At 42.6% G+C, this 20723-nt stretch overlaps 1 pseudogene; it reads right to left on the reverse strand.

The window, feature by feature from the left end:
• Positions 1-19626: 19626 nt before the first annotated feature.
• LOC139235548 (uncharacterized) overlaps positions 19627-20723 on the reverse strand; it is a 44555-nt pseudogene continuing 43458 nt past the window's right edge.

The following is a 20723-nucleotide window of genomic DNA, read 5'->3' on the forward strand; positions in this document are numbered from 1 at the left end:
TAGGGCTGGAGGAGATTATAGAGATAGGGAGGGGTGTAGGGCTGAAGGATGTTACAGAGACAGGGAGGGATGCATGGCTGGAGGAGTTACAGAGATAGGGAGGGGTGTAGGGGCCGGAGGAGGTTACAGAGATAGGGAGGCGTGTAGGGGCCGGAGGAGGTTACAGAGATAGGGAGGGGTGTAGGGCTGGAGGAGGTTACAGAGATAGGGAGGGGTGTAGAGGCTGGAGGTGATTACAGAGATAGGGAGGGCGGAGCCATCGAGGGGTTTGAACAGGAGGCTGAGAATTTTAAAATTAGCACCTCGCTGGGGCCGAGGATGGGGGAGAAGTGCAGGAACACAACCCCCTCACTACCTACCCTGCACTGACCCCCATCATCTGTTATATCACCTGGAGTTCCAGCGACACTCCTCCCCCTCTCTCTCGGTATTTATCTACTCACTGCCTCACTCAAAGCTTATCTCCCATTGACAGTCCGTGTGAGAGCCCCGTTGTCCCAGAATTGCTCCCCGTGGACACCGACTGACCTTCCTCATGCCTCCGTCGCCCTCCTCCTGTTCTGTGACGGCCGACAAATTCAGCAAGCAAAAGATAAGGGCTGGGGGGAGGAGGGGTTATATAAATTAAAACACGTGGCGGCCGGAGGAAGGGGCTTGCGGGATCGTGTACGGCCTGCGGGCCGTATGTTTGACACCCCTGATCTACACTGTCAAATCCTATAAGAATTGTTAATGTTTTAAAATTAGATCACCTGCCATTCTTCTAACCTGTACAGAATATAGGCTACTCAAACTCTCCTCACAGGACAATTCCCCCATCCCAGGAATCAGTCTGGCGAACCTTCATTGCTACCCTCAATGGTAAGTACATCCTTCCTTAGGTAAGCAATCAAAACTGTATACAATACTCCAGGTGTAGTCTCACCAGGGTCCGATATAATTGCAGTAAGATGTCTAGGAGCAAGTTATTATTTAAATGGAGAAAGATTGCAAAGTGCCGCAGTACAGCAGGTCTGGGGTTACTTGTATCTGCCTGCACAGTCTCCCAGGAGCATCAACACCACTATCAGCTGCACTAGGACGAACACATGGGATATAATTCTAATCCCGTGGTCATAACGCCGTTCAAGTCAGCGGAGTAAAGAGGAAAAAATGCGGCATCTTTGTGCGGGGTAACATCAGAGAGCGCGGCAGAGGGAGGGAGCGGGGCAGGAGGGAGGGAGCAAGGCAGAGGGAGGGATCGGGAGCGGGGCAGAGGGAGGGAGGGGGAGCGGGGCAGAGGGAGGGAGCGGGAGCGGGGCAGAGGGAGGGAGGAAGAGGGAGGGAGGGAGGAAGAGGGAGGGAGGGAGGAAGGGGGAGGGAGGGAGGAAGGGGGAGGGAGGAAGGGGAAGGGAGGGAGGAAGGCAGAGGGAGGGAGGAAGGGGAGGGAGGGAGGAAGGGGGAGGGAGGGAGGAAGGGGGAGGGAGGGAGGACGGGGGAGGGAGGGAAGGTTCTGTGCTGGGGCCCCAGCTGTTTACATTGTACATTAATGATTTGGACGAGGGGATTAAATGTAGTATCTCCAAATTTGCGGATGACATAAGTTCGGTGGCAGTGTGAGCTGTGAGGAGGATGCTATGAGGCTGCAGAGCGACTTGGATAGGTTAGGTGAGTGGGCAAATGCATGGCAGATTAAGTACAATGTGGATAAATGTGAGGTTATCCACTTTGGTGGTAAAAACAGAGAGGCAGACTATTATCTGAATGGTGACAGATTAGGAAAAGGGGAGGTGCAACGAGACCTGGGTGTCATGGTACATCAGTCATTGAAGGTTGGGATGCAGGTACAGCAGGCGGTTAAGAAAGCAAATGGCATGTTGGCCTTCATAGTGAGGGGATTTGAGTACAGGGGCAGGGAGGTGTTGCTGCAGTTGTACAGGGCATTGGTGAGGTCACACCTGGAGTATTGTGTACAGTTTTGTTCCAAACATGAGGAAGGACATTCTTGCTATTGAGGGAGTGCATCGATGGTTCACCAGACTGATTCCAGGGATGGCGGGACTGACCGATCAGGAAAGACTGGATCAACTGGGCTTGTATTCACTGAAGTTCTGAAGAATGAGAGGGGACCTCATAGAAACGTTTAAAATTCTGATGGGTTTAGACAGGTTAGATGCAGGAAGAATGTTCCCAATGTTGGGGAAGTCCAGAACCAGGGGTCACAGTCTAAGGATAAGGAATAAGCCATTTAGGACCGAGATGAGGAGAAACTTCTTCACCCAGAGAGTGGCGAACCTGTGGAATTCTCTACCACAGAAAGTTGTTGAGGCCAATTCACTAAATAGATTCAAAAAGGAGTTAGATGTAGTCCTTATAACTCGGGGGATCAAGGGGTTTGGCGAGAAAACAGGAATGGGGTACTGAAGTTGCGTGTTCAGCCATGAACTCATTGAATGGCGGTGCAGGCTAGAAGGGACCAATGGCCTACTCCTGCACCTATTTTCTATGTTTCTATGTTTCTATGAAAATGGTTGTGGTTGGGAACATTAATTTTAGGGGGATAGATAGGGTTCTCTGCAACCTAGAGCATGGGTCCTGAAGATTTTGTTTCATACCCGGTGCCAGGATAAAGGACATCTCTTCCGGGCTGAAGAAGAAGTTTTAGTGGGAGGGGGAGGGTCCATTTGTCGTGTTGCACGTAGGTACTAATGATATAGGTAGGACTAAGAAAGAGTTTTTGCTGAGAGAGTCTGAACAGCTAGAAACATAGAAACATAGAAAATAGGTGCAGGAGCAGGCCATTCAGCCCTTCTAGCCTGCACCACCATTCAATGAGTTCATGGCTGAACATGAAACTTCTGTACCCACTTCCTGCTTTCACGCCATACCCCTTGATCCCCCGAGTAGTAAGGACTTCATCTAACTCCCTTTTGAATATATTTAGTGAATTGGCCTCAACTACTTCCTGTGGTAGAGAATTCCACAGGTTTACCACTCTCTGGGTGAAGAAGTTTCTCCTTATCTCGGTCCTAAATGGCTTACCCCTTATCCTTAGACTGTGACCCCTGGTTCTGGACTTCCCCAACATTGGGAACATTCTTCCTGCATCCAACCTGTCCAAACCCGTCAGAATATTAAACGTTTCTATGACGTCCCCTCTCACTCTTCTGAACTCCAGTGAATACAAGCCCAGTTGATCCAGTCTTTCTTGATAGGTCAGTCCCACCATCCCGGGAATCAGTCTGGTGAATCTTCGCTGCACTCCCTCAATAGCAAGAATGTCCTTCCTCAAGTTAGGAGACCAGAACTGTACACAATACTCCAGGTGTGGCCTCACCAAGGCCCTGTACAACTGTAGCAACACCTCCCTGCCCCTGTACTCAAATCCACTCGCTATGAATGCCAACATGCCATTTGCTTTCTTAACCGCCTGTTGTACCTGCATGCCAACCTTCAATGACTGATGTACCATGACACCCAGGTCTCGTTGCACCTTCCCTTTTCCTAATCTGTCACCATTCAGATAATAGTCTGTCTCTCTGTTTTTACCACCAAAGTGGATAACCTCACATTTATCCACATTATACTTCATCTGCCATGCATTTGCCCACTCACCTAACCTATCCAAGTCACTCTGTAGCCTCATAGCATCCTCCTCGCAGCTCACACTGCCACCCAACTTAGTGTCATTCGCAAATTTGGAGATACTATATTTAATCCCCTCGTCTAAATCATTAATGTACAATGTAAACAGCTGGGGCCCCAGCACAGAACCCTGCGGTACCCCACTAGTCACTGCCTGCCATTCCGAAAAGTACCCATTTACTCCTACTCTTTGCTTCCTGTCTGACAACCAGTTTTCAATCCACGTCAGCACACTACCCCCAATCCCATGTGCTTTAACTTTGCACATTAATCTCCTGTGTGGGACCTTGTCGAAAGCCTTTTGAAAGTCCAAATATACCACATCAACTGGTACTCCTTTGTCCACTTTATTGGAAACATCCTCAAAAAATTCCAGAAGATTTGTCAAGCATGATCTCCCTTTCACAAATCCATGCTGACTTGGACCGATCATGTCACCATTTACCAAATGCGCTGCTATGACATCCTTAATAATTGATTCCATCATTTTACCCACTACTGAGGTCAGGCTGACCGGTCTATAATTACCTGCTTTCTCTCTCCCTCCTTTTTTAAAAAGTGGGGTTACATTGCCAACCCTCTACTCGATAGGAACTGATCCAGAGACAATGGAATGTTGAAAAATGACTGTCAATGCATCCGCTATTTCCAAGGCCACCTCATTAGATACTCTGGGATGCAGTCCATCAGGCCCTGGGGATTTATCGGCCTTCAATCGCATCAATTTCCCCAACACAATTTCCCGACTAATAAGGATTTCCCTCAGTTCCTCCTCTTTACTAGACCCTTGACCCCTTTTATATCCGGAAGGTTGTTTGTGTCCTCCTTAGTGAATACCGAACCAAAGTACTTGTTCAATTGGTCTGCCATTTTTTTTTGTTCCCCGTTTAAGACTTCCCCTGATTCTGACTGCAGGGGACCTACGTTTTTCTTTACTAACCTTTTTATCTTTACATAACTGTAGAATCTTTTGCAATCCGTCTTAATATTCCCTGCAAGCTTCTTCTCGTACTCAATTTTCCCTGCCCTAATCAAACCTTTGTCCTCCTCTGCTGAGTTCTAAATTTCTCCCAGTCCCCAGGTTCGCTGCTATTTCTGGCCAATTTCTATGCCACTTCCGTGGCTTTAATATTATCCCTGATTTCCCTTGATAGCCACGGTTGAGCCACCTTCTGTTTTCTATTTTTACGCCAGACAGGAATGTACAATTGTTGTATCTCATCCATGCGGTCTCTAAATGCCTGCCATTGCCCATCCACAATCAACCCCTTAAGTATCATCCACCAATCTATCCTTGCAAATTCACGCCTCGTACCTTCAAAGTTACCCTTCTTTAAGTTCTGGACCATGGTCTCTGAATTAACTGTTTCATTCTCCATCCTAATGCAGAATTCCACCATATTATGTTAATTTATCCCCAAGGGGCCTCGAACAATGAGATTGTTAATTAATCCTCTCTCATTACACAACACCCGGTCTAAGATGGCCTCCCCCCTAGTTGGTTCCTCGTCATATTGGTCTAGAAAACCATCCCTTATGCACTCCAGGAAATCCTCCTCTACCGTACTGCTTCCAGTTTGGCTATCCCAATCTACGTGCATATTAAAGTCACCCATTATAATTGCTGCAACTTTATTGCATGCACCCCTAATTTCCTGTTTGATGCCCTCCCCAACATCACTACTACTGTTTGGAGGTCTGTACACAACCCCCACTAACGTTTTTTGCCCTTTGCTGTTATGCAGCTCTCCCCATAAAGATTCCACATCATGAAACTAACATGAAACTAAAAGTCTAACACATCATTGTTGCGTTTACATAGGATATGGTTATACATCACACTACTGGATTAATTCGTTCATATTATTGGTTATTGTCATGTATATTTATTGCTTTATGTGAAGATATTATAGAATAGTGTCATATATCGCTATTTACTTTAAGTAGAGGCATTATTGATAATTGTCATGTATCTGTATTGCCTATGTTTAGACGTATTATAGAATATTGTCATTTATCCTTATTGCTTTAATATGAAGGTATTAAAATTCATCATGCATTCTTTACCTGTAACACAAGTTCGAAAAATGGAAAACAATTAAAAGATTATTTAAAGCTCCTGCATTTATATAGCGCCTTTCATGAACCGCAGATGCACCAAAGCGCTTTACAATCAATAAAGTTCTTCTGAAGTACAATCGCTGTTGTAATGTAGGAAATCAATTCAAAGAGATAATAATACACACCAATTATGCACAATGCATATGAGATCGGTAGTATTTATAAATAATTTGCAAATGATTGGTCATCAGGAGATTACATGCGTGTTGTGTTTGCTTTTTACACTAGCCTCAGAAGAAGCAGATTGAAGATTTTCCAGCAGCTTCAGACAGTGGTATTTTTCTAAAGAATGTTTGTACCAAATGTTAGGACGACCTCTCTGCGTAAATGCTATTGATACAGTTGCACTCATTTTGTCCTAAGTTTAACTGTCACTATTTGTTGTGCATGTGTTGATGTCTTATCTCTTCAAACCTTTATTTCATAATATTGATTTTCTCTTTTCTAAGCTGGCAATCGAAATTCCTTCTTCACACTCCCCTCTGATAAAAGCTCACTTCTACAGCTTTGCATCTCGCTGTTGTCTGTTTTAACCTTACAATCTTACAGTACTTTCGTTTAATTACACACAATACCAACTAAGTTATTTTATTTCATAATCTATACGTGCATCTGCTTATATTCAATAATCTGACTATCTCAATTATTAATGTCGAGATTGTCAAGGGTGATTGGCGCTCTAAAATCTGTGCAAAAGTAAGACAGCGCCTGCAGAATGGATAGAATTACATAAAACCTAATCAGAGCTTTTTACACGATTCGATTTGGGAGAAATAGTTAAAATACCCTCAAACATGCCCACGTTGTGTGTATGTGGAACAATCTTGGAGCGAGAGGCAATCTGGGAGTTCCGTGTGAAAGCAAAGGTAGTGAGTGCATATGTTTGGTAAAGGTCTGCATCGTGGGATATTGGACAGAATAAATGTTACAATCTATGTAATTATGTAAATCATTTAACAAGTAGATTGAGAGGAAACGTCACCATATTCTTCAACTGTTGTCTGAATTTATTCTGGATAATGGCATAAATACAGGTTTTGGTGTAGGAACTCAAAAGCTTCAGCATAGTTACAAATAACCTGAAAATAAACTTTGGCTCATTGAAGTTGAAACCCACGGAATAATTACCTTTTGTAATTTCAACAAATAATACCTTTGCAACATAGCCATCAATAAAAAGTTAAAACTTCATGACATGGCGAAGAGTAAAACGATGGAATTTCTGCGGTTCTCTGTTTCTAGCTCACTCTGAGTATCTTCATTGCCGTGGGCTCGAAGTCTCCTGCGGGCTCTACTGGCCTAGAATGCGTCTAACGGTCAGAGCATTGAGCAGCAAGATCAGAATCAACGGGAGCCACGGGGCTAGAATGCAGCCACTCCAGTTAAACGCTGTCCATAAAGGAGGCGTATAAAAAAGTAACTTAACGTTGCAGTAACACGATATCTTGTTAATTATATACGATGATTTATAGATAAAATCAAAATGGATGTAAAGCACAGCGCACAGACCGTTCAAAAACCACAGCCGCCGTTTTCTCGATGCTGTATTTTGTTTTACGATTTTGCAAGAAATGGCTACAAATTGATCGAAAGTGAAAGCGATGTGTGAACCAGGCCGAACTGGCTGCAAATATTAATACACTACTGACATTAAACAGCGGGGTAATGGATAGGAAGCTACCTGGGGAATAAGTAATACTGATCCTATTTCATATTACAGCGATGATAATGACCAGGAGATCGGTCAGCCCCATCGACACCAGATACAAAATGATACATCTGGAGAGACCACACCTTCCTTGGGAAGGGATCCCTTTCGTCACAAAATTCGCTGCAAGTAAGAGAAATGGCAGATTAGAATTCCAATATGACTTTGTGTGAATGATGTCTGAAGTTAGTAGCCTCTTTATTTTACAGAACTAACATAGTGTCCATTGATACCGATGCATGGCATATAACCAAGTGGTATAAGTGCGAAAGTAAATTGTGAGGACGACATGAAACATTGCAAAGACCTGCAGTACATAGGTACCTGTGGGGTCCTTGTGCATGAAAAACAAAGAGTGAGTATGCAGGTGCAGCAAGTAATCAGGAAGGCAAATGGAATGTTGACCTTTATTGCAAGAGGGATAGAACATAAAGCAGAGAAGTTCTCCAACAACTGTACAGGGTATTGGTGAGGCCACACCTTGAGTACTACGTACAGGTTTGGTCTCCGTATTTAAGGAAAGATATACTTGCATTAGTCGGTGTTCAAAAAAGGATATTTCCACTCATAGGGGAACTTAAACTAGTGGACAGAGATTCAGAATCAAGGCCGACCATTTAAAATTGAGGTGAGGAGGAATTTCTTCTCTCAGAGTGTTCTAAATCTAAGGAATTCTCGACCCCGGAGAGCTGTGAAGGCTGGGTCATTGAATAGATGTAAGGCGGGCAGAGACAGATTTTTGAGCGGAAGTGGTTATGGGGAGCGTGCAGTGACGTCCATGATCACATCAGCCATAAACTCATTAATTGGCGTTGCAGGCTCGAGGGGCCAGGTAGCTTAATCCTGCTTCTTTTTCACATATTCTTATGTTTTTATGGAATAATACAGTAACATTTGAAATTACAACTGAAGTTTGTCAAAAGACCTGAGTGAAAGTAAAATAACGTGAAAAATAATGGGTTAAAAGTGAAGGTAGTTTGTTGCAGTACATGGAACATTGAAGTTAATTGGAAAATAAGAAACTGTGAAATCATAATAAATTAAAAAGCAACGGTAAATGATGAAAATATAAAAACAGAAAATGAGCTTTCAACGTCAAGGTAAGAATTAATAATTTAATGAATCATCAATTCAAAATCAAGCAAATAATTTGGCCAGGATTTTGTCTTTTTAAGAATGACGAAACTCTCAGCGTTTGCCTTCATTAACGTATGAAACTACCAGCACATTCTAGTGTCCAAAGACGCAGATTTAAATGTCGAAATCTGGAAGTTGCTGCAAGTAATACCCTGCTCCTCCATAGGGTGCACTGATGAAGCTCTCGAAGAAAGAAATCTTAAAATCATCGGAATTAACGTGAACTTCCACTTTTACACTCTAAAATCGCATCTAAAAAACTGAAAACGTTATGCCTTGTTGAATGCGGCGAACGGCGGGTTTAAAGGCATAGCAAGTCATAATTACTGTTGAAAACGCTCTCTTGCATTGGATAAATACGTAGTAGACTGTTAGATTTCTGCATTGTGAAAAAAATCCTAGATTGTTAAATTAATACAATATATATTTAAAGTTTTTTTATTTATATTTCAACTTCATTCTTAATGCCATGAGTATGTCCCAATATCATTTGCGCTTGCTATTAAATGAGTAAAAAGTGAATGATAATCCATGCTTTCTACTTCCTGGGTTGCTGTTTAAAGAATTATTCATTGTCACCGTCTTCTTAGCCTGCTTGATGACATCACTGTCGCTGCACGCCAGTGATCCCCTATAGGTAACACCAGAATGAAATTAATGTTGGGAAAGGTGCAATCCATGCCACAGTGATCGCTAGATGATTGTGGGCAGTATTAATTGAGGGCAGCTAACTGCAAAATCCGTGCCTCTCCTTTATCCTCTCCTTTTTTTCCATCACTTTCTTTTGCTTTGTGTCCATGACTTGGCTTTTGATTAACTATTATAACTTACACTTCCTGGATCAAACTTGGCATGTCCGTGTAAGGATTTCTTTCAGTCTGGTTGGTTAAGGAGATACGCAGTTACTGGTCCTCTACACACACTGATCGGCGCTGTTTTGGATTTCTGCAGACCAAAAGTTCCAGTGCAAAAATTCATATAAAGTCTGTGGGCAAGTGTAAGTACAATGAACGGCTAGCGTTGTTCGTTGAACGCTGTCCACTATTAACCAATCAGATCGAACAATCCGCAGAATCTGAACCAAGAAGTGTAGTTAGAATAGTTACTTCAAAACCAATCAGGTAAAGCGAAATAAATTGAAGCAACGAAAGCTAGGATAAAGGGAGAGAGATAAAAGTGAAAGAAATAACAAATATTTATCTTTTACACTTATTGAACATCTCCAACAAAAATTAACAACTGAAGGAACAGGACTCTGCATATGTAAACGTTATGTTACAGTCCCAGAGAGATAGCTTGCCTGTCATTAATAATTATCTCGCCGTTAAAAATAATTTACATATCAATTGACTTACCCTAAATGATTCTGCGGTGTAAAGTGTGTATCTATCACATAACTATTCCTACTTCACGCCGTGTATTTGAAAGCCGAGTCTGTCGGCAAGTACCGGTTAAAGGATACAGGAAGCTCCTGTAGGAGCCAAGCAACTCGGATGGCAACTTTCTGATTTCACCATTTGATTCTGCATGTGTGGACGCCGCAAGTTGATGTCCGATTTACTTTTAATAAGAGTAAGCACTGATAGCCTCGCCTTTAATTGTTTTAGCAAAGTCAGGGCCAAAGCTTTTAAACCTCATTTCAAGGCACTGATCAGAAGTAAGACACAATGTCTCGGATTTTCCTGTAGAAACAACGGCAAGGCTATCAGTGCTGTGTTCCATAAACTGGGCGGGTTCAGATACGAGGCTGCAAATCGGTTGTGAAGGAGAATAATCCTGTATCCATTGTGTGCATGAGTGTGTATGAGTGTGTGTAAGAGTGTGAATCGGAAGTTAACTAATTGTTTAAAAAAAATAAAAAACAGAAAGCTGGGATACATTATTGTCTCAAAGGATACAACTTTAAGGGAGGAATTGGTGGTTAAGACAACGAGACAATTATAACTTAACTCCAACAAGTAAGCGATTTGTATCAATAATAAATTAATACAATAACTTACATGGCACTCCGAGAGCTGCAAGAACGATGTAGTAAATGGTATAAATCAGGCTCTTTTGTGGTGCATGCATTTTCTGTGAGCCATTCTCTGTGACACATAAAAAGGTACCTTTGTTTATATCTGGTGTTACTCGTCCGAGAGACGATTTGATCACATCATAAATTTATTTTTGTCAGTTATTTAAACAAACAAATTAACAATGATTTTCACGCATGGGAATTGAATACAGTGAATGAAACAAGCAGATGTGAGTCACTTTTACTCGAATGGGTTGGATGCATTAGACTGGATTCAAATAGAAATTATACAGGCCTAAAGCGATTTTAAGAGATTCTATGAAAAGCTTGTTGTGGAGTTGCCATGGTGAAACAAAGAGCCAAACATGAAAGGAGGTCACAGTAACACTGTTACTGTTCAAACCTATTTGGCAGAGGGAGGGAAACAAGGGTGATGTGTCAGAGAGGAGAAACATATCAAGAATATAACTGGGAGAGAAGGTACGTTAGTATAAAGAGTAGTCTAGAAAGAGAAGGAATCAGACAGAAGTTGCTGTCAGATTCACAGGATAAACGTGGTGAACGCTGACAGTTTCGCTGCAATTGCAACCGCAAAATCCGAGCCATTACGTCTACTGCATTACCCTTTATTTACTTCCTCAAATAAATTAAGCAGATTGGTTAGACATCATCGGACCTTTTGTATTCCGCAACGATTAATCTTTATGACATCTAGTTTCTAGTTTATAGATGTTTTTCTACTACATCTTTTGGTAAATGTTGAGGAAGTAGCAAGAAAGATAAAAACAGATTGTAAGACCTTTTACAAGTATGTAAAAAGGAAGAGATTAGCGAAAGTAAGTGTTGGTTCCTTACAGACTGGAACAGGTGAAATAATGAAATGGCATAGACTTTAAACAAATATTTTATTTCTGCCTTCACAGTAATAGACACAAAAACATAAAAAAGCAATGGAAAAACAAGGGAATATTAAGAGTGAGGAACTTTAATTCATTAATATCAGAAGAGAAAAAGTACTTGAGAAACCAAAATGACTAAAGGCCTACAAATCCATTCGACCGGATTGCCTACACCCTAGCGTTCTAAATGGGGTGATTGCAGAGATAGTGGATGCATTGGTTGTCATCTTCCAAACTTTTCTGATAATAGAATGGCCCAGTGGATTGGGAGGTAATAAATATAACGCCACTATTCAAGAAATGGAGCAAAGATTAAAAAGAAAGGGAACTACAGGCCAGGTAGCCTGAACTCAGTCGTCGGGCCCATGCTGGAATACATTACTGAGGAAATGATAAAAGAATATCATAACTCAAATAAATGTGTGAAACGTGATTTCCTTGGAGCAGCTGACTCCATCCCTCTGCCCAACTTCTGTCTGAGACTGAAGCAAACCTTGATATCATATTTTGACCCTGAAATGAGCTTCTGACGACGTGGCCACAGCACTTGCCTCAGCGCATCCAGTGCTGTAGCCCTCATCCATGTTTTTGTTACCTCTAGATGTGTCTGTTCCAATGCACTCATAGCTGGCCTCCCACATTCTACCCTACATAAACGATAGGTATCCAAAACTTAGTTGCCCGTTTCCTGCTCACCCATCGTCCCTGGGCTCACTGAGCTACATTGGTTTCTGGTTAAGTAATGCCTTAATTTCAAAATTACCATCCTTATTTTGAAATCCCTCCATGGCATTGCCTCTCCAATCTCTCTAATTTCTTCCAGCCTCTAATTCTGCCCTCTTGCGCATCCCTGATTATAATCGCACAACCATTGTTGGCTGTGGCTTCAGTTCCCTGAGCTTCAAGCTCTGGATCTCCCTCCCTAAACCTCTCCGCCTCTCTACCTCCCTTTCCTCCTTCAAGGCGCTCCTTAAAATCTACCTCTTTACCAAGCTTTTGGTACCTGCGCTAATTTCTCCTAATGCGGCTCGGTGTCAAATATTTCAGTAGCAAAATTCACATTCGGGTTTCTGACAGTTGCCCCTATCAAGAACCAACAAAGATTGGTGGAAAATTAGGTTTAATTTATTAACAAGTTTGATTATTGACATACGCATGCACTGCAGTCAAAGGTTAGCTGCGGGTGTATAGTTTTGACAGCTTTATTAAAACAAGATTAAAACTTGTAACCTCTACAGGGCATCAAATCCTGCAGTAGATTGATTGTACAGCCCGCCCTAATTTATTTATTTGTTAATGGGAATCAAATCGGATGGGGTATATGCTCTCTTGTAAGATCCATGCAAATTTGGGCGAAAGTTACTGGCGCCCAGATTGAGGCATATACTGGTTCATAGTTCAGCGTGATTGTTAAGTAACTAGGATCCAGGAAATTCCTGCTCGAAATTCAGGAGGAAGCCATGTGAAATACATTTTAAATGCAAATCTAGCAGTTAACTGGTTTATGTTGATGTGGGGTGAGGGCATTATGCGGTCTGGTTGCAAAGTCTAAAACCCACAGTTCCTGGATATAGCTCCTTGACCTAATCTGCAAGGGGAAATGATTTCCCAGCCCAATGGAGATCACACGCCTACAATGCGAGATGAATGGGAAAGCACTCTATTGGAATTGAACTGTATTGATGCAAAGTCTGGCAAAGAATGCTGAATATCATAGAACATAATAAATAGGCGCAGAAGTCGACCATACGGCCCCTTGACCCTGAGCGCCAATTAATAAGATCATGGCTGTTCTTCGACCTCAACCCCAATTTTCCACCTGATCCCCATATCACATGATTACATTTGCGTCCAAATATCTATCACTCTAAGCGTTGAATATAATCAACGACTGAACATCCACAGTCCTCTGCGTTACAGAATTCCAAAGAATCGCAACCCTCTGAGCGAAACAAAATCTCCTCATCTCAGTCCTCAATGGTCGACCCTTGTTCCTGAGATGAAACATCCTATTTCTAGACAATCCAGGCAAGGGAAACACCGTCTGAGCATCTAGCCTATCAAACCCTCTGAGAATCTTACGTCTTTCAATGAGATCATACTTAATGCCAATGCATTGAGATATAATCCAAAACCGGGCAAAACTGTGGCAGTTGGAGTTTAACGTGAGTATGTTTGAGATCATCCAATTGGACCTAAGAGAGATAGATCAGAGTATTTACTAAATTGTGAGTAGCTTGGAACTTGAGAGGAACAGAGAGGTTCCCACGTACAGGGAGCACTACAATTCAGTGGACAGGCACAAAATATATTCAGAAAGGCTAATGGAATATTGGCCATTATCGCAAGTTATTACAAGCGAACTGGAATACAAAAAGGTGGAAGTACAAGTACATATAAAAGACTGTAGGTAAAACACATTTAGTGTATTGTGTTCAATTCTGGACCTCTTTCAATTCCCATTCCAGCACTGTTACCTCTGGAGTTCCCCAAGTATCTATCCTTGGCAACTCATGCTTCCCATCTCCGTGCTGCCCCTCGGCGATTATATCCGAACACAATATTACAGATTGCACATGTATGCTGATGACACCACGCTTTACCTCATCATCTGGTCTCTCGACACCTAAACTCTCTCAGATTTGTCAAACAGCCTGTGCTACATCCAGTACTAAATATCATTGTCTTTGGTCTCTGGCACAAACCCCGTTCCCTAATTACTGACTCTACCTGGTAACTTTCTGAGCCTGAACGAGACTGATCGTAATCTTGGTGCCATAATTGAACATTGGATGTGCACCCTACCACATTACTGATCCATCACCACGACCGCCTACTCCGTACTCCATAACTTCGCAAAATCTATCTCTGCCTCAGCTCAGCTGCTGCTGAAAACATGAGCCATTGCTTTTTGACATCTAGACTTGACTTTGCAATGCACTCCTTGCAGCTTACCTACATTCTACCCCACCGTAAACTTTAGATCATCCAAGACTCTGCTGTCCATGGCTTAATTCGCTATAAATCCTGCTTACCAATCATCCCTGTGCTCGCTGACCCACGTTGGCTCCTCGTCTGATAAATGCTGGATTTTATAACATTAATTCTTGTTTTCCAATCCCTCTACGGTCTCGCCTCTCCCGACATCTGTAGTCTCCTCCAACCCGACACTCCTACGAGATCTCTGCGCTGCTCCAGTTCTGGCCTCTTGAATATCTCCGGTAACTGGGAGGCCAGAGGATTGGGAATTTTTTTTTAACAGCAAAGGATGACTAAAACAAAAACTCAGAGAGGAAAGATAGATTATGAGAGTAAATTAGCAAGAAATATAAACAAACAGATAGTAAGAGCTTCAACAGGTATAAACAAAGGACGAGAGTAGCAAAAGTAAATATTGGTCCATTACATGATGAAACTGGTGAAAAAATAATGGGGAACAGGGAAGTGGCTAATACTTTGAATACATATTTTGTATCGGTTTTTATGGTAGAATAAAAACATCGCAATAAAAATAATCAAGGGGGTATAGGGAGAGAGGAACTTTAAACTATCCTTATCACTAAAGTAAAAGCACTCGGTAAAATATGGCGACTAAAGATGGACAAGTCATCTGGACCTAGTGGCCTGCATCCTAGGATCTTAACAGAAGTTGCTGCGGAGATACTGGATGCATTGGTTCTAATCAAGTAAAATATCCTGGAGTTTGTAGAGGGCTCGGTGGATTGGAAAACCGCAAATGCAACACCACTATTTGAAAAGGAGGCAGATAGAAAGCAGTAAACTATAGACCAGTTAGACTAATGTCTGACGTTGATTAATTGCTGGAGTTCATTATTAAGCAAGCAATAGCAGGACATTTGGAAACCAATAATAAAGTCAAGCAGAGTCAGCTGTGTTTTATGAAAGGGAAATCATGTTCGACAAATTTTTTGGAGTTGTTTGAGGATATAAAAGGGGGAACCAGTGGATGTGATGTGTTTGGATTTCCAGAAGGCAGTCTATAAAGTGCCACATAAAGGGTTACTGCACAAGATAAGAGTGCACGGGGTTTGGGGAAATATATTACCATGGATAGCGGACTGGCTACCGAACAGAAAACATAGAGTCTGGAATAATGCAACATTTTCCGGTTGGCAAATGATAAAGACTGCGGTGCAAGTGTCTCAACTATTTACAATCTATAATAATTATTTGGATGAAGGGTCCATGTAATGTTGTCAAGTTTGCTAATGATACAATGATGGGTGAGAAAGCAAATTGTGAGGAGGACACAGAAAATCTGGCAGGAAACATAAAAAAGCAAATTATTATTTAAATGGAGAATAATTGCGAAATGCTGCAGTACAGAGTGAACTGGGGTCCGTGTGCATGAAACATAAAAATTTGGTATGCAGATACAGCAAATAATTGGGAAGGCAAATGGAATGTTAACCTTTATTGCAAGGTGTAAAGAGTATAAAAGCAGACAAGTCCTACAAATCTGTGTAAAGTATTGGTGAGAACACTCCTAGAGTACTGTGTACGAATTTGGTCTCATTGTACAAGCAGGGATATACTTGCATTGGAGGCTATTCAGAGATGGTTCACTAGGTTGCTTCTTGAGATAAACAGGTTGACTTGTGAAGAAAGGTTGAGCAAGTTGGGCATATACTCCTTGGCGTTTAGAAGAATGAGAGTTGATCTTATTGAAACATATAAGATACTGAGAGGGCTCGTCACGGTAGATGCAGAGAGGATTTTTCCCCTCGTGGGTTATTCAAGAGCTAGGGGGCATAGTTTTAAAATAAGGGGTCGCCCATTCAGAGCGGAAATGAGGAGGAATTTTTCTCTCTGTGTGTCTTACATCTCTGGATTTCTCTGCCAAGGAAAGCTGTGGAGGCTGGGTCACTGAATATTTTTAAGCGGAGATAGGCAGCTTTTTGAGTGATTAGGGTGTAAAGGGTGATGGGGAGCGATCAAGGAAGTGGAATTGATTCCGTGATCAGATCAGCCATGATCTTAATAAATGGCGGAGCAGGCTCGACGGGCCAAATGGCCTATGCTTGCTCCTATTTCTTGTGTTCTTAATCGCTCAACCTTTGACAGCTGTACCTTCAGCTGAAAAGGCATAAGCTTTCTAATTCCCTCCCTAAACATCTACGCCTCTCTGACACCTTCTCCTTCTTTAACACGCTCTTTATACCCTACCTCTTTGTCCAAACTTTTGATCACCTGCGCTAATATCTCCTTAAGTGACTCGTTGTCACATTTTGTTCGATAAAGATCCTGTGAAGTGCCTTGAGATTCTTTACTATGTTAAAGGCGCTGAATAAATGTAATTTATTGTTGTTGTGCACCGCGCAAGAGGAATGATATATTAGCCAGAATGACACGAAGCATTTATTTTTTGGTATCAGCGAATAGACACGGAAGAGAAACGTGTTGATTTGGTGAATTGCAAACATTCCTTTAAAGCCATAAAGTTCACAGTGTATATTTATACATTGAAGAAGTGCCAGTCAGTGCCTGGTAATCAGTTGGCCCAGTACATCACCATGTTTTCTCTAACATTTACCCTTCACGTTCCTATTTCACAGTCTCAGTGTATATATTCTTATCATTTCATTGGAACAGAGGCAGCTGGAATGGATAGGGGAGGTTCATCACATGTAAGACTGAAGAGTTGTTCTTCAAATTACAACAGGCAGAGATTGCGATGTCAAAGTGCGTGCTGTTTACATTAATCAACGATTAATGCAACAGAACAACATTACGAAAAAGCTGCGACCGAGATGTAGTCCCACTTTTGTGTGTAGACACTTTACAGTTTTATTTTTCGGAGATTTCTAGCGAAATATTGTACAAACATTCTTTCAATTTCGCTAGAACTAACGATGGAGAATATATTTTCTTATATTTACTGTATCAGTAATGGAGCAATTATTCCTTGCCCGTTTAGGCTATTCCAAGTGAAAACAACGAGGGACATTTTGTACATCCAAGTGAGCTGGCAGTGTTATGTTTAAGATTCGGGCCCATAGCTCTCTCATTAATGGATACAGCTACTTGTGTTTAAAGTGGAGACAGCAAATTTGGTAAAAAGGAGAACGAAAGAGGGATAATAAAATTATAGCTTATCTCTGCTAGAGGCAAAGTGACAGTATTCCATTTTCGGGACACAACTCACTCGCTGCAGTTTCAATCCTTTTCCCTTTCCTGATGCAATGTCCAATCTCAGCTGTACGGACAAAGAACTGCAGCTGAGCGGTGGGCAATAGGAGGATAGAACAACGAAGCTGTTCTCATCTGGGAGCAGTAATGAACTTGTCTGTCCAACCTATCGGGAGGCTCCAAAGGGCGTTGCAGCGAGGGTTGACCAAAAGAGTGTGACATGCAGGAAGGTACCAAAGAACTTTACAACCAGGGAGGTTCCAAAGCACTTTACACCCAGGGAGGTTCCAAAGGGCTTTACACCCAGAGACGTTCCAAAGTGCTTTTCACCTAGAAAGGTTCCAAAGGGCTTTACACCCAGGGAGGTTCAATGGAGCTTTACAGCGAGGGAGGTTCCAAAGTGCTTTACACCCAGAGATGTTCCAAAGATATTTACACCCAGGGAGTTTCCAAAGATATTTACACTCAGGGAGGTTCCAAAGTGTTTCATACCCAGTGAGGTTTCAAAGTGCTTCACACTCTGGGAGTTTCCAAAGAGATGTATCCCCAGGGAGGATCTAAAGTGTTTTACACGCAGGGAGCTTCCAAAGAGATTTATACCCAGGGAGTTTCCAAAGATATTTAAACCCCAGCAAGGTTCCAAAGTGTTTTACACCCGGAGGTTCCAAAGTGTTTCACAGCCAGGCAAGTTCCAAAGTGTTTTACACCCAGGGTGGTTCCAAAGTGTTTTCATGCAGAGAGGTTCCAAAGTGTTTTACAACCAGGGAGGTTCCAAAGAACATTTCACCCAGGGAGGTTCCAAAGCGCATTACACCCAGGGAGGTTCCAAAGGGCATTACACCCAGGGAGGTTCCAAAGAGCATTACACCCAGGGAGGTTCCAAAGTGTTTTACACCCAGGGAGGTTCCAAAGTGTTTTACACCCAGGGAGGTTCCAAAGTGTTTTACTCCCAGGGAGGTTCCAAAGTGTTTTACACCGAGGGAGGTTCCAAAGTGTTTTACACCCAGGGAGGTTCCAAAGAGCATTACACCCGGGATGGGGGGTGGTTCCAAAGTGTTTGACACCCACAGGGAGGTTTCAAAATGTTTTACATCCAAGGAGGTTCGAAGGCGATTTACACCCAGGGAGGTTCCCTGGAGCTTTACACCCAGTGAGGTTCCAAAGTGTTTTACACCCAGGGAGGTTCCAAATTGTTTTTCTCCCAGGGAGGTTCCAAAGTATTTCAGACCCAGGGAGGATCCAAAATTTTTTACACCCAGGAAGGTTCCAAAGTGTTTTACTCCCAGGGAGGATCCAAGGCGATGTACTCCCAAGAAGGTTCCATGGAGCTTCACACCCAGGGAGGTTCCAAGGTGCTTTATATTGAAGTGTAGTCACTGTTGTAATGCAGGGAAACGTGGCAGAGGATTTGCACTCAGCAAAGTTCCACCTACCGAGAAATAAATACAGGCGCAGATAATCAGTTTTGGTGATATTTGTTGAGCGATAAGCATTGGTCAGGGCATCGGCAGAACATTTACTCACTTCTTGAAAATAATACACTCAGATCCTTGGCATCCACCTGAGAGGGAAGACGGAACCTCGGTTTAAAGTCTCACTTGAAAGACAGCACCATCTGACAAAGAAGCATTCCATCAGTACTGCACTGGCGGGTCAGCCTGTAATGGGACTTGAACCCACATTATTCTAACTGAGGTGCAAGAGGGCTACCACGGCTGAGTGCATCCACCTCAAAAACCAAGTTATTCCTAAAGATACAACTGACTTACTGCACTAAGGTAAGTGTCAGCATCCATAGGACATGACGGGTCAATTGGAAATAAAATAAATCAGTTTACAACATTAAATTGGGTGATAAAGTGTATGTTTCCACTGTGGAGAATAGGAATGACCAGCGGGTTTGGAGAATTGGAACGAAAGACTACAGTGCAGAGCTTAATGGAGGTTGAGTGCTGGAATAGCTAGTTTCGTTATAGAAGTAATTTAACAACTAGATTCAATGGATATTTCAGCGCGTTCTTTAACTTCTGTCTGAAGTTACTCTGAGTCACTGTATAAATAAACGTGTTAGTGCAGCAGCTTAGGAGCTGAAGCATATTTCCACTTTCCTGCAGAATAAATTTGGGGTCATTGAAATAATTATTGTTTTCAATTCGGACATAGAGAAAATTGATAACATACGTCAACCACAACAGGATGAAACTTCCCGAGATGGTGAAGAGTAAAATTATGGACTTTCGCCGGCTCTCCATCTCTGGATCACTCTGACTCGCTCCATTGTTTTGGGCCCGGAGTCTCCTGGGGACCCTACTAGCCCCTAGAATGTATCTGACGGTCACAGCATTGAGCAGTAACATCAGGAGGAACGGTGCACACGGGGTTAGAATACGGTCCAGCCAGTCAAACGCTGTCCAAGCGGGTGAAACATAAAAAGTAAGTTTTATGTTGCAGTACCAGGCCACCTTATTAATAGTAAATAATGGCTCATACGTGAAGTAGAAAGGGATGTTTTTTAAACAACTCAGGGCACAGACCGCTCCTATCACCACAGCCGCCGTTGTCTCGGTGCAGTATTTTGTTTTCAGCTTCTAGCAACAAATGGCCACAAATCGATCAAAGGTGAACGCGACCGTTAACCAGACAGAACTGTCTCTTGATGAATAAATGAGCACAGTGCTGATGCTGCACGCTGGTGTGGTGGACAGAATGCTATTCCGGAAATAGATACCACCAATTCTATTCAATATCACAGCGGTGATAATGACCAGGAGATCGGTCACCGCCATGAACACCAGGTACCGAGTGATACACCTGGAGAGACCGCACCTTCCTCGGGACAGGATCACAATCGCCGCGATGTTCGCTGCAAAAAGGAGCAAAATGGAAATTACACATCAGACTACCATCATAAGAACATAAGCACATATGAAATAGGAGCAGGAGTAGGCAATTTGCCTCCCACCGCACCCCCCTCCCCCGGGCCTGCTCCGCCATTTAATAAGATCATGGCTGATTTGATCATGGATCAGCTCCACTTCCTTGCCCAACCCCCCGAAACCTTCTTTCA

Source organism: Pristiophorus japonicus, chromosome 23 (assembly GCF_044704955.1).
Source record: "Pristiophorus japonicus isolate sPriJap1 chromosome 23, sPriJap1.hap1, whole genome shotgun sequence".
Lineage (NCBI taxonomy): Eukaryota > Metazoa > Chordata > Chondrichthyes > Pristiophoridae > Pristiophorus > Pristiophorus japonicus.